Raw genomic sequence first — 9,181 nt, forward strand, 5'->3', positions numbered from 1 at the left:
ACAAGAAGGTACTGATATCCTCATCATAAGTTTGTATGTTGGTGATCTTTTGTATATGGGTAGTAGTTCTAAGATGAAAGATGAATTCAAAGCTGCTATGATGAAAGAATTTGAAATGAAATATCTTGGTCTGATGAAATATTTTCTAGGAATGGAGGTTTATCAAAGTAAGGATAAGATTTTCATTTGTCAAACAAAGTATGCACAAGATATGCTAAATAAATTTAATATGACTGATTGTAACCTTGACTCCACTCCAAGTGCTCATGGAGTTTTGTTATGTAGAGATGATGGTGCTGATTTAGTTGATGAGACAACTTACAGAAGTATTGTGGGTAGCTTGATGTTTCTAATCCACACGAGGCCTGATATTGCCTATTTAGTTTCACTTGTTTCAAGGTATATGACAAATCCATCTGAAATACATTTGAAGGCAGCCAAGAAGATTTTGAGGTATGTGAAAGGGAATTTAAGTTTTGGTATTCATTACTACTCTTCTGAAAAGTTCAATCTTGTAGGCTTTAGTGATTCAGATTGGGGAGGTAGTATGGATGACCGTAAATCTACATCTGGAAATTGTTTTTCTTTTGGTTCTAGTTTAATTATGTGGAGCTCAAAAAAGAAAAGTATTGTTGCCCTCTCATCTACGGAAGCAGAGTATGTTGCAATTACCTTAGTAGGTACACAAGCTCTTTGGCTCAGAAAATTTTTGGAACAAATTGGAGAAAAACAAATTCAGCCTACAGTAATTTATTGTGACAATGTGAGTGCCATCAAGTTAGCAAAGAATCTGGTTCATCACAGCAGAACAAAGCATTTTGATTTGAAATATCACTTCATATGAGATTTGGTGTAGAAGAAGGATGTCGAATTGAAGCACATCAACACCCAGGATCAGCTAGCAAATATATTCACCAAAGCCATTGCGAAAGCTCATTTTATAGCACTACGAGATAAGATTGTGAGCCCTCTCAGCATCAAGGGGGAGTATGTTGATAACTGATGCTACTCTAGCATGCAACTAGATTAATTTAGTTAATAGTTTATATTGTTTATTCATGCAAATAAAGCATGTACTCCAGCATGCATTAATCCTTAGGACTATTTTTAGTTTTGTTTTTTTGTATGAGTTTGTTTTTAGTAAATAAAGCATGTTGTGCATGCACTTATTGTATTCTTAATTTAGGGAGTAGTTTGTTTATTTAGTTTAAGAGCCTTAGTAGCTTTCCATGCAATGCTAGGAATATATTTAGAACTGTAGTTATTATTAATTCTTCTAGGCTGCAAATTCTTTATATATACAGCCTCTATGTAATTTTTTAATAAAGCTTCAATAAAGAAATTGGTGTGTACAATTCCAAAAAATAGGGCACTTCGTTTTTTATTTTGAATTGTGATTTTTTTTTGCAATTTATTCTTTTTGTTGTTATTGTTTGCTAATCAGTTGGTTTAGAGAGGATAGGTCAGGTTCAAAATTCTACAAGCATATCACGTCTGGTAGAGGCTTCTCTCACATCAAACAAAAAACAAGATGCTTTATATTCTGAATGCTTAAGGTTATATAGTTCTTTGGCAAGAGTTGTTTTGCCGACTCCACCCATTCCATAAATGCCAAGGACGTTGCCACTCTCCTTGGCATTGAGATAGAGCCACCTTTTAAAATATCAACTAATTCATTCAACCCTACTGGACATTTTGCAACTTCTAGAAGGTTTGTCTTCTCTACCTCTTTTCGGACAACTAACACTACCATTTTACACATCTTCTCCAAATCACTGAAAGTTTCCAAGGCAAAATCACAGTATGATCATAAATTTGTTTCAAAAGCAAAAACCAATCAGCTTTGAAAAAATCATTAATCAAAACAAAACGTTTAACCATCGTAATTACAAATGAGATGAGTTCAAATTGGTAGAATGTGGGGGTTCCAGTTCAAGTTCTTATGCCAATTTAAGAAGTGGCATCTAAGGGGTATCACTCTTCAATTTCTAATTTTTTAAATCGAAAAGTACAAGGACCGTCACATCGAACAGGAAGACATTTTTATGTTGTCTACCAATCTTTCTTCAATAAACAAAAACTTAATTCTATATAATTGTAAGGAATCTTAGCAGTGACCACACCAAACTGAATATTTATGAACAACTTTTAAAAAAATTATCTGTAAAATGTTATATAATGATCCCTACACTGCATTTGTAATCATGAAAGGCAGAGCAATACAAGAAAAAGCTTAAATGGATAGTAGTATTTTGTATTCAATTTTTGGCTCATGCTAATGTTTTTCTTCTGTTGTGGTGATGTTGCTTTGTTTTAAATTCTATCAGCACATCTGAAAGACTCTGATTTTGCTAACAACTGGTATCAAAGCTGATGAAGATCTTGGAGGGCCAGGAGAATTTGGTGAAGTGACTAGTTGAAAACTCTAAGTGGTGAGCGTTGTCCTCCAAGTAAGGACAAGAGTAGAGCTCAGATGTGGAGTGTTGCTAGAGAGTTGTCCAAGTTATAAATTGCTAAAGGTGTTGCACAAGCTGTTAATCTTGGATACTAACGGCTGGAGGAGATTCTAAGGAAATGTTTAAAGAGGAACTGTTTGAAGGAGTTTTATAAAGTTGCAGAGTTAGTTGAAGGGTTCCATTGAGCAGCATGGAAATAGTAGTGGGTGATATGGAGAAGTTAAACGGGGCTAATTTTTCCTTATGGAAATCTCAAATGGAGGATATACTGATTTTGAAGGATCAGTATCTACCAACTGAAGGAATTTCAAAGAAACCCACAACAATATCAGATGAAGATTGGAAAAAGCTGGATAGAAAGGTGATTGCAACCATCCATCAATATTTGGCTAAACATGTGTATTTCAATGTTGCTAGAGAAAAGACAGAAGCAAAATTATGGAAAAAGCTTCATGATCTATATGAGAAGAATACAACATCAAATAAGGTGTTCTTCATGAAGAAGCTATATAATCTTAAGATGAAAGAAGGTAATTTGGTTGTTGAACATTTAAATGAATTTAATATCATTACAAGTCAACTTGCTTATGTTTAAATTATTTTGGATGATGAAAATAGAGCTAATTTACTAATGTGTTCTATGCCAGATAGCTAGGAAAATTTGATTGTTGCTATGAGCACTTCAGCCCCTATAGGAACCTTGGAGTTTGATAATGTCAGCAGTAGCATAACGAATGAGGAGCTGCGATGAAAGTCAATTGTGGAAAACCGGGGAGGAGAAGCTCTAGCCCTTACTGATTGTGGTAGAAGGATTGATTGAGGCCATCAAGGATGCTCAAGATTGAGAGGCCAATCCAAATCAAAAAGAGGAAGGATCACTTGTTATCATTGTGGAAAGTTGGGGCACATGAAGAAAGAGTGTCAAGTCTGGAAGCGAAGCCAAAAAGATCAAAATCAAAAGACAACTAGCACAAATGAAGGTGAGACCACTGTTGTAGCTACGGATGGAGATGTCTTACTTACTGTTTCAGTAGAAGATGTCTACTTGCATACCTCTAGTAGTAGTTTTGATTAGATCCTTGATTTTGGGGCATCTCACCATGTATCCCCATGCAAAGAAAATTTTGTTGCATATAATTCTGGTGATTATGGTAGAGTGCACTTGGGAAATAATCATTTTTGCAGCATTTTTGGAGTGGGAGATGTCAAGATCAAGACGAAGAAAGGACAGGATATCCTACTAAAACAAGTTAGGCATGTACCAGAAATGCACATGAGCCTAATCTTTGTGGGATGATTGGATGATGAAGGCTACTTTGTAAGCTTTAAAAAAGGTGGCTAGAAAATTAGCAAAGGAGCATTGGTTGTAGCTAAGGGACCCAAGATGGGGACTTTGTATACATTGAAAGCAATGATAGAAAGATCAGTTATGGTTGTCATTGCAAAAGTGGGAAACTCAACAGATTTATGGCATAGGCACTTGGGTCATATGAGCGAGAAGGGCCTAAAAAGCCTCATGGGCAAAAATTTCCTGTGAGGTTTGAAATCCTATAATCTTGACCTTTTTGAGCATTGTATTTATGGTAGGCAACGAAGGGTTTCATTCTTTAGAGGTGGCCTTGAGCGTAAGAAAAATTTGTTAGAATTAATACACTCAAATGTATTTGGGCCTGTTAATATTAAATCATTAGGAGGAGCATCATATTTTGTAATATTCATAGATGATGCATCTAGAAGGTTTGGGCCTACCTTATGAAAACGATGCATCTAGAAGGTTTGGGAAACCTTCCCTATGAAAAAAAAAGATGATGTATTTGAGATATTTCAAAATTTTCATTATGTTGTTGAAAGAGAAACTAACAAATTATTCAAGTGCTTGAGGATAGATAATGGTGGAGAATACTACTCCAATGCATTCAAGGAATATTGTACCAAGTTTGGAATTAAGCATGAGAAGACTGTCCCTGATACTCCTCAACAAAATGGTGTTGGAGAAAGGATGAATCATACTATCATGGAGAAGGTGAGGAGTATGTTGTCAAATTCTGATTTAGAAAAACACTTTGGGGCAGAAGCGGTGAGGATAGCTTGTTACCTCATAAATCGATCTCCTACTACAGCCTTGGATGGCGGCATTCCTGAAAAAGTTTGGACTGGTAAGAAGGTTAATTATTCTCACTTGAAAATCTTTGGATGTGAAGCTTTTGTTCATACTCCCAAAGAGAATAGAACTAAGTTAGATGATAAATCCATGAAATGCATTTTCTGGGGATATGCAGATGATGAATTTGGTTATCGTTTATGGGATCCAGTCAAACATAAGATTATTAGAAGTAGCAATGTTGTATTTAATGAGTTAGAGATGTTTAAGAGGATTAAAAGTAATTTGGAGGTAAAGAAAGTTGTTGACAGGATTGAAGAACAACAAGAAAATATCCCACCAATGCAAGAAAATGGGCAACAAAATCAAGAGTATGATTGACAACAAGAGGAGAATGAGGAACAACAAGAAGAAGAAATCCTTCAGGTGCCCTTACAAGAGATTCAACCTGAAAACATAACACAAGAGTTGGTTTGAAGATCCACTAGGCCTCATAAGCCTTCACAAAGGTATATGCCCTCAGACTATATTTTGTTAACTATTGAAGGTGAACCTGATGGTTTTCAGATAGCTTGTGAAGATGAGCATAGCAAAGAATGGAAGAAAGCGATGAAGGAAGAAATGGACTCCTGGCTAAAAAATAGAACTTGGGAGTTTGTAAAGCTTCCAAAAGGAAGAAAAGCCCTACAAAACAAATGGGTGTACAAGATCAAGCATGAAGGTGCCAAGAAGAAGAAAAGATACAAAGCAAGGTTGGTGGTAAAGGGATTTGCTCAGAAAGAAGGTATTGACTTCACTGAAATTTTTTCACCTGTTGTTAAAATGTCATCCATTAGAGTTATTCTTGGTCTCGTTGTTGCTATGGATTTGGAATGTGAACAATTAGATGTAAAGACTGCTTTCCTTCATGGTGAATTGGAGGAAGAGATTTATATGGAGCAACCAGAAAGTTTTAAAGTAAAAGGGAAAGAAAATCTAGTTTTCAAATTAAAGAAGAGTCTTTATGGGTTGAAACAAGCACCTCGACAATGGTATAAGAAATTTGATTCATTCATGCTGGAAAATGGTTTCAAATGGCTACAAGCTGATCATTGTGTCTATATTAAGCGATATGACCAAGAAAAGTACATTATATTATTGTTGTATGTAGACGCCATGTTACTTATTGGACATGATAAAAATATGATTAATTAGTTGAAGAAAGATCTGGGTAAACAATTTGCAATGAAAGATTTGGGTCCAACACAACAAATATTGGGCATGAAGATCACAGGTGATAGAAAGAAGAAGAAAATATGGTTGTCACAAGAAAAATATTTTGAGAAGGTTCTTGACAGGTTCAATATGAAGGATGCCAAGCCAATTGGTACACCTCTTGTATCCCACTTTAAATTGAGTGTTGATTTGTACCCTTGTAATGACAAGGAGAAGGAAGAAATGAGTAAAATTCCTTATGCTTCAGCTGTTGGCAGCCTAATGTATGCCATGGTATGTACTCGACCAGATATTGCACATTCAGTGGGAGTAGTGAGCAGGTTCCTTGCAAATCCGAGCAAACAACATTGAGAAACAGTAAATTGGATTTTGAGGTATCTTAAGGGTACAAGCCATCATTGTTTATGCTTTGGTAATAATGTTCTGCTTAAAGGTTATACAGATGTAGATATGGCTAGAGATGTGGACACTAGAAAGTCCACCACTGGTTATCTATATACTTTTGGAGGTGTTGTTGTATCTTGGGTGTCTAGACTACAAAAAGTAGTTGCCCTTTCAACAACAAAGGTAGAATACATAGTTGCAACAAAATCTTGCAAAGAGATGTTATGGATTCAACGATTCCTAGGAGAGCTAGGAATAAAACAAGACAGATATATGTTGTATTGTGATAGTCAGAGCATCATCCATTTAGAAAAAAACCCAGCATATCATTCAAAGACCAAGCACATTGATGTAAGGTACCATTGGATTCGGCAGGTATTAGAAGAAGGAAATTTAAATTTGGAAAAGATCCATACAGATGAAAACCCTGCTGATATGCTCACTAAAATTTTGCCAAGAGAAAAGCATGAGCTATGTAGAGACATGGTAGGCCTAGGGATGACTTGATGACTACAGTTTATTCAAAACCCTTCATTTTCTTCAAGTGGGAGAATGTTAAACACGTGACACATAATGTGAAGCAAGTAAAGGTGTAGCTTCCAATTTTGACCAAGAAAACAGAGAGGGCCAAACTGCATTAAATTTAGAAGTTTCTCCAACCATCAACATTTAAGACAGAAGCTTCTCACCACCATTCTTCCTTCGTCAACCTTAGTTTATGCATGTGTCTTTTAACTGTAATGTATTTCCAGATTTTTCTAAGACCTCTATTTATAGAGCCATTTGTAATCGTGAAAGGCGGGGCAATACAAGAAAAAGCTTAATTGGACAGCAGTATTCTATATTCAATGTTTGGCTCATGCTAATGTGTTCTTCTACTGTGGTGATGTTGCTATGTTTTAAATTAATTTGGAATGAGTATTTTTCAATTTAGTTTGAATTGAGTTTTAAAAAAAATCTTTAATTCAATTTGGCTAACTTTTCAATTAAAATAGGATTGCTGACTTTTTATTTTTTAAGTAAAGTAGTATAGATATCTCAAATTATGTATCAAAAAATGAAAGAGAGATATCAATAGGATGTTATTTTATTTTAGTTTGGAATTATTTTATTTACCATGTATAGGAAACATAGGTTTTGATTAATAAAAGCGTGATAGACACATATTGTTACATATCATGAGGGTTGCAGAATTACTGAACCCCCCCCCCCCCCCCAGCTAAAATACAATAAAAACCCAACAAGGTGACCCGAAAGCTAGCAACTAAACTAGAAAACTAGCAAATAGAGAGAAATCGTAGCCCACATAAAAACAAGAACAACCACCCAGTACAGACACAAAGAAATGATCTACTACATGGGGGAACCTTTTTCCTACCAATTCTGGCACAAACTTAACACTTTATTAGAAAAAAGACAATTTTTTGCTCAATCTAATCCCTTAACCAAAGGAGAGCAATGTAGAATCAGGGGTGGTTTTGACTAGAGATGTCATGGGGCAAGAACCTATAACCAGGGACTGCATGCAGTTTCACTTCTTCACCCTTTTCCTTTCCATCTCAACCTAGATAGCCTGTAGAGAGGAATTGTGCATATTAGTTACATTCCTACAGACAATGTGCATAGGACACATAGGTTGTATTGAATTTATATATTTTGGTTTTATTAATACTTTGTATATGATTTTACTTTATTTTGTGTTTGATTTTTAGCAATAACACTCTAGTAGGAGTTTAGATCAAGGTAGCAAGAACCACAATACCATGTTTTTTACCATTACACTATATCATTACCACCTTTAGATATGTGGTTTTTAATTAGAATTTTGAAAAAATCTACAATTTATTTTAAAATTTTAATATTTTTTAAAAAATTATTTACATTTAAATTTTTATATTTAAAATTTGACATAGAAATGAGAACCATATTTTAAACAAGAAATAATTTTTGTTAATGCATACATGCCATTAGAATTTACCACTTACTGCAATTGTGTTGTGCATCTTTACTTTTATTACTCTAATTGAACTTAATTAAAATAACTCTATTGAATATAATTTAGTTTGATTTTAATCTATGATTACAAGAAATGTGTTGAATACCTATGCTATAAGTTAAAAAATAATTACTTCAAATAAAAAAGATAATAGACTATATTGAAGGTGTTCACATTGGTTAATACAAATTTGAGTGGATATTCTCAAATGGTAATTGAACTACCTATTTAAAATGATTCTCCAAGTTTCTTTCTCAATATATTCCTCCATATAGTCTTTTTTATTTGTCTATTACTGGCAAACCTTTTACCATAATTTTCGTATGTACTAATTTTACACTCCAAAATTAAGGTATATAAATAATAGATGTCAAATCCAATTCTCATCATTTATTTTATCTTGAAACATTGTTTAGGTAAGTTTTTCTTATATACTCTTTTTTAATTTTTCAATTAGTGAAAAATCTTTTAGACCTCTCCAAAATCAAAGTATATAAGTAATAGACATCAAATCCAATTCTCATTATTTATTTTATCTTCAAAGACTGTTTGAGTAACTTCTATTATTTTTCCTTTAGCCACTTGTTGATTCATTGATTTACTAAGAAAATTTCACCTTCAAATTTGGTTTCAACATTAAGTGAAACATTTTATTATTAGTCATTTTTAACTTTTGTAAAGAAATGATTTGTTTTTAATTTATCTAAAATTATATATTATAATTAAAAATAATACTCTAGAACCCTTTAGAACAACCTTTGTAATGCTCATTAAATTGTGTTTAAGACTAATAATCTAGTAAAACTAATATTTTGTTTGTTGAAATCAAATTTTCTTTTTACATTCATTTAAATAATGGACATAATTTTGTAATAATGATATTGAACTTGAGATTTATCATATCTTTGTCTTTGAGATTAGCTGTCTTAAATTTTAGTTGCTACTTGTTTTACTTAAATTTATTATGTTGGTTCTTCTAACTCTATACAAATTTCTTCCTCTACCTCTAAAGCCGAATCTTTCTCTATC

The sequence above is a fragment of the Cryptomeria japonica genome, chromosome 10 (genome assembly GCF_030272615.1).
Source record: "Cryptomeria japonica chromosome 10, Sugi_1.0, whole genome shotgun sequence".
NCBI lineage: Eukaryota > Viridiplantae > Streptophyta > Pinopsida > Cupressales > Cupressaceae > Cryptomeria > Cryptomeria japonica.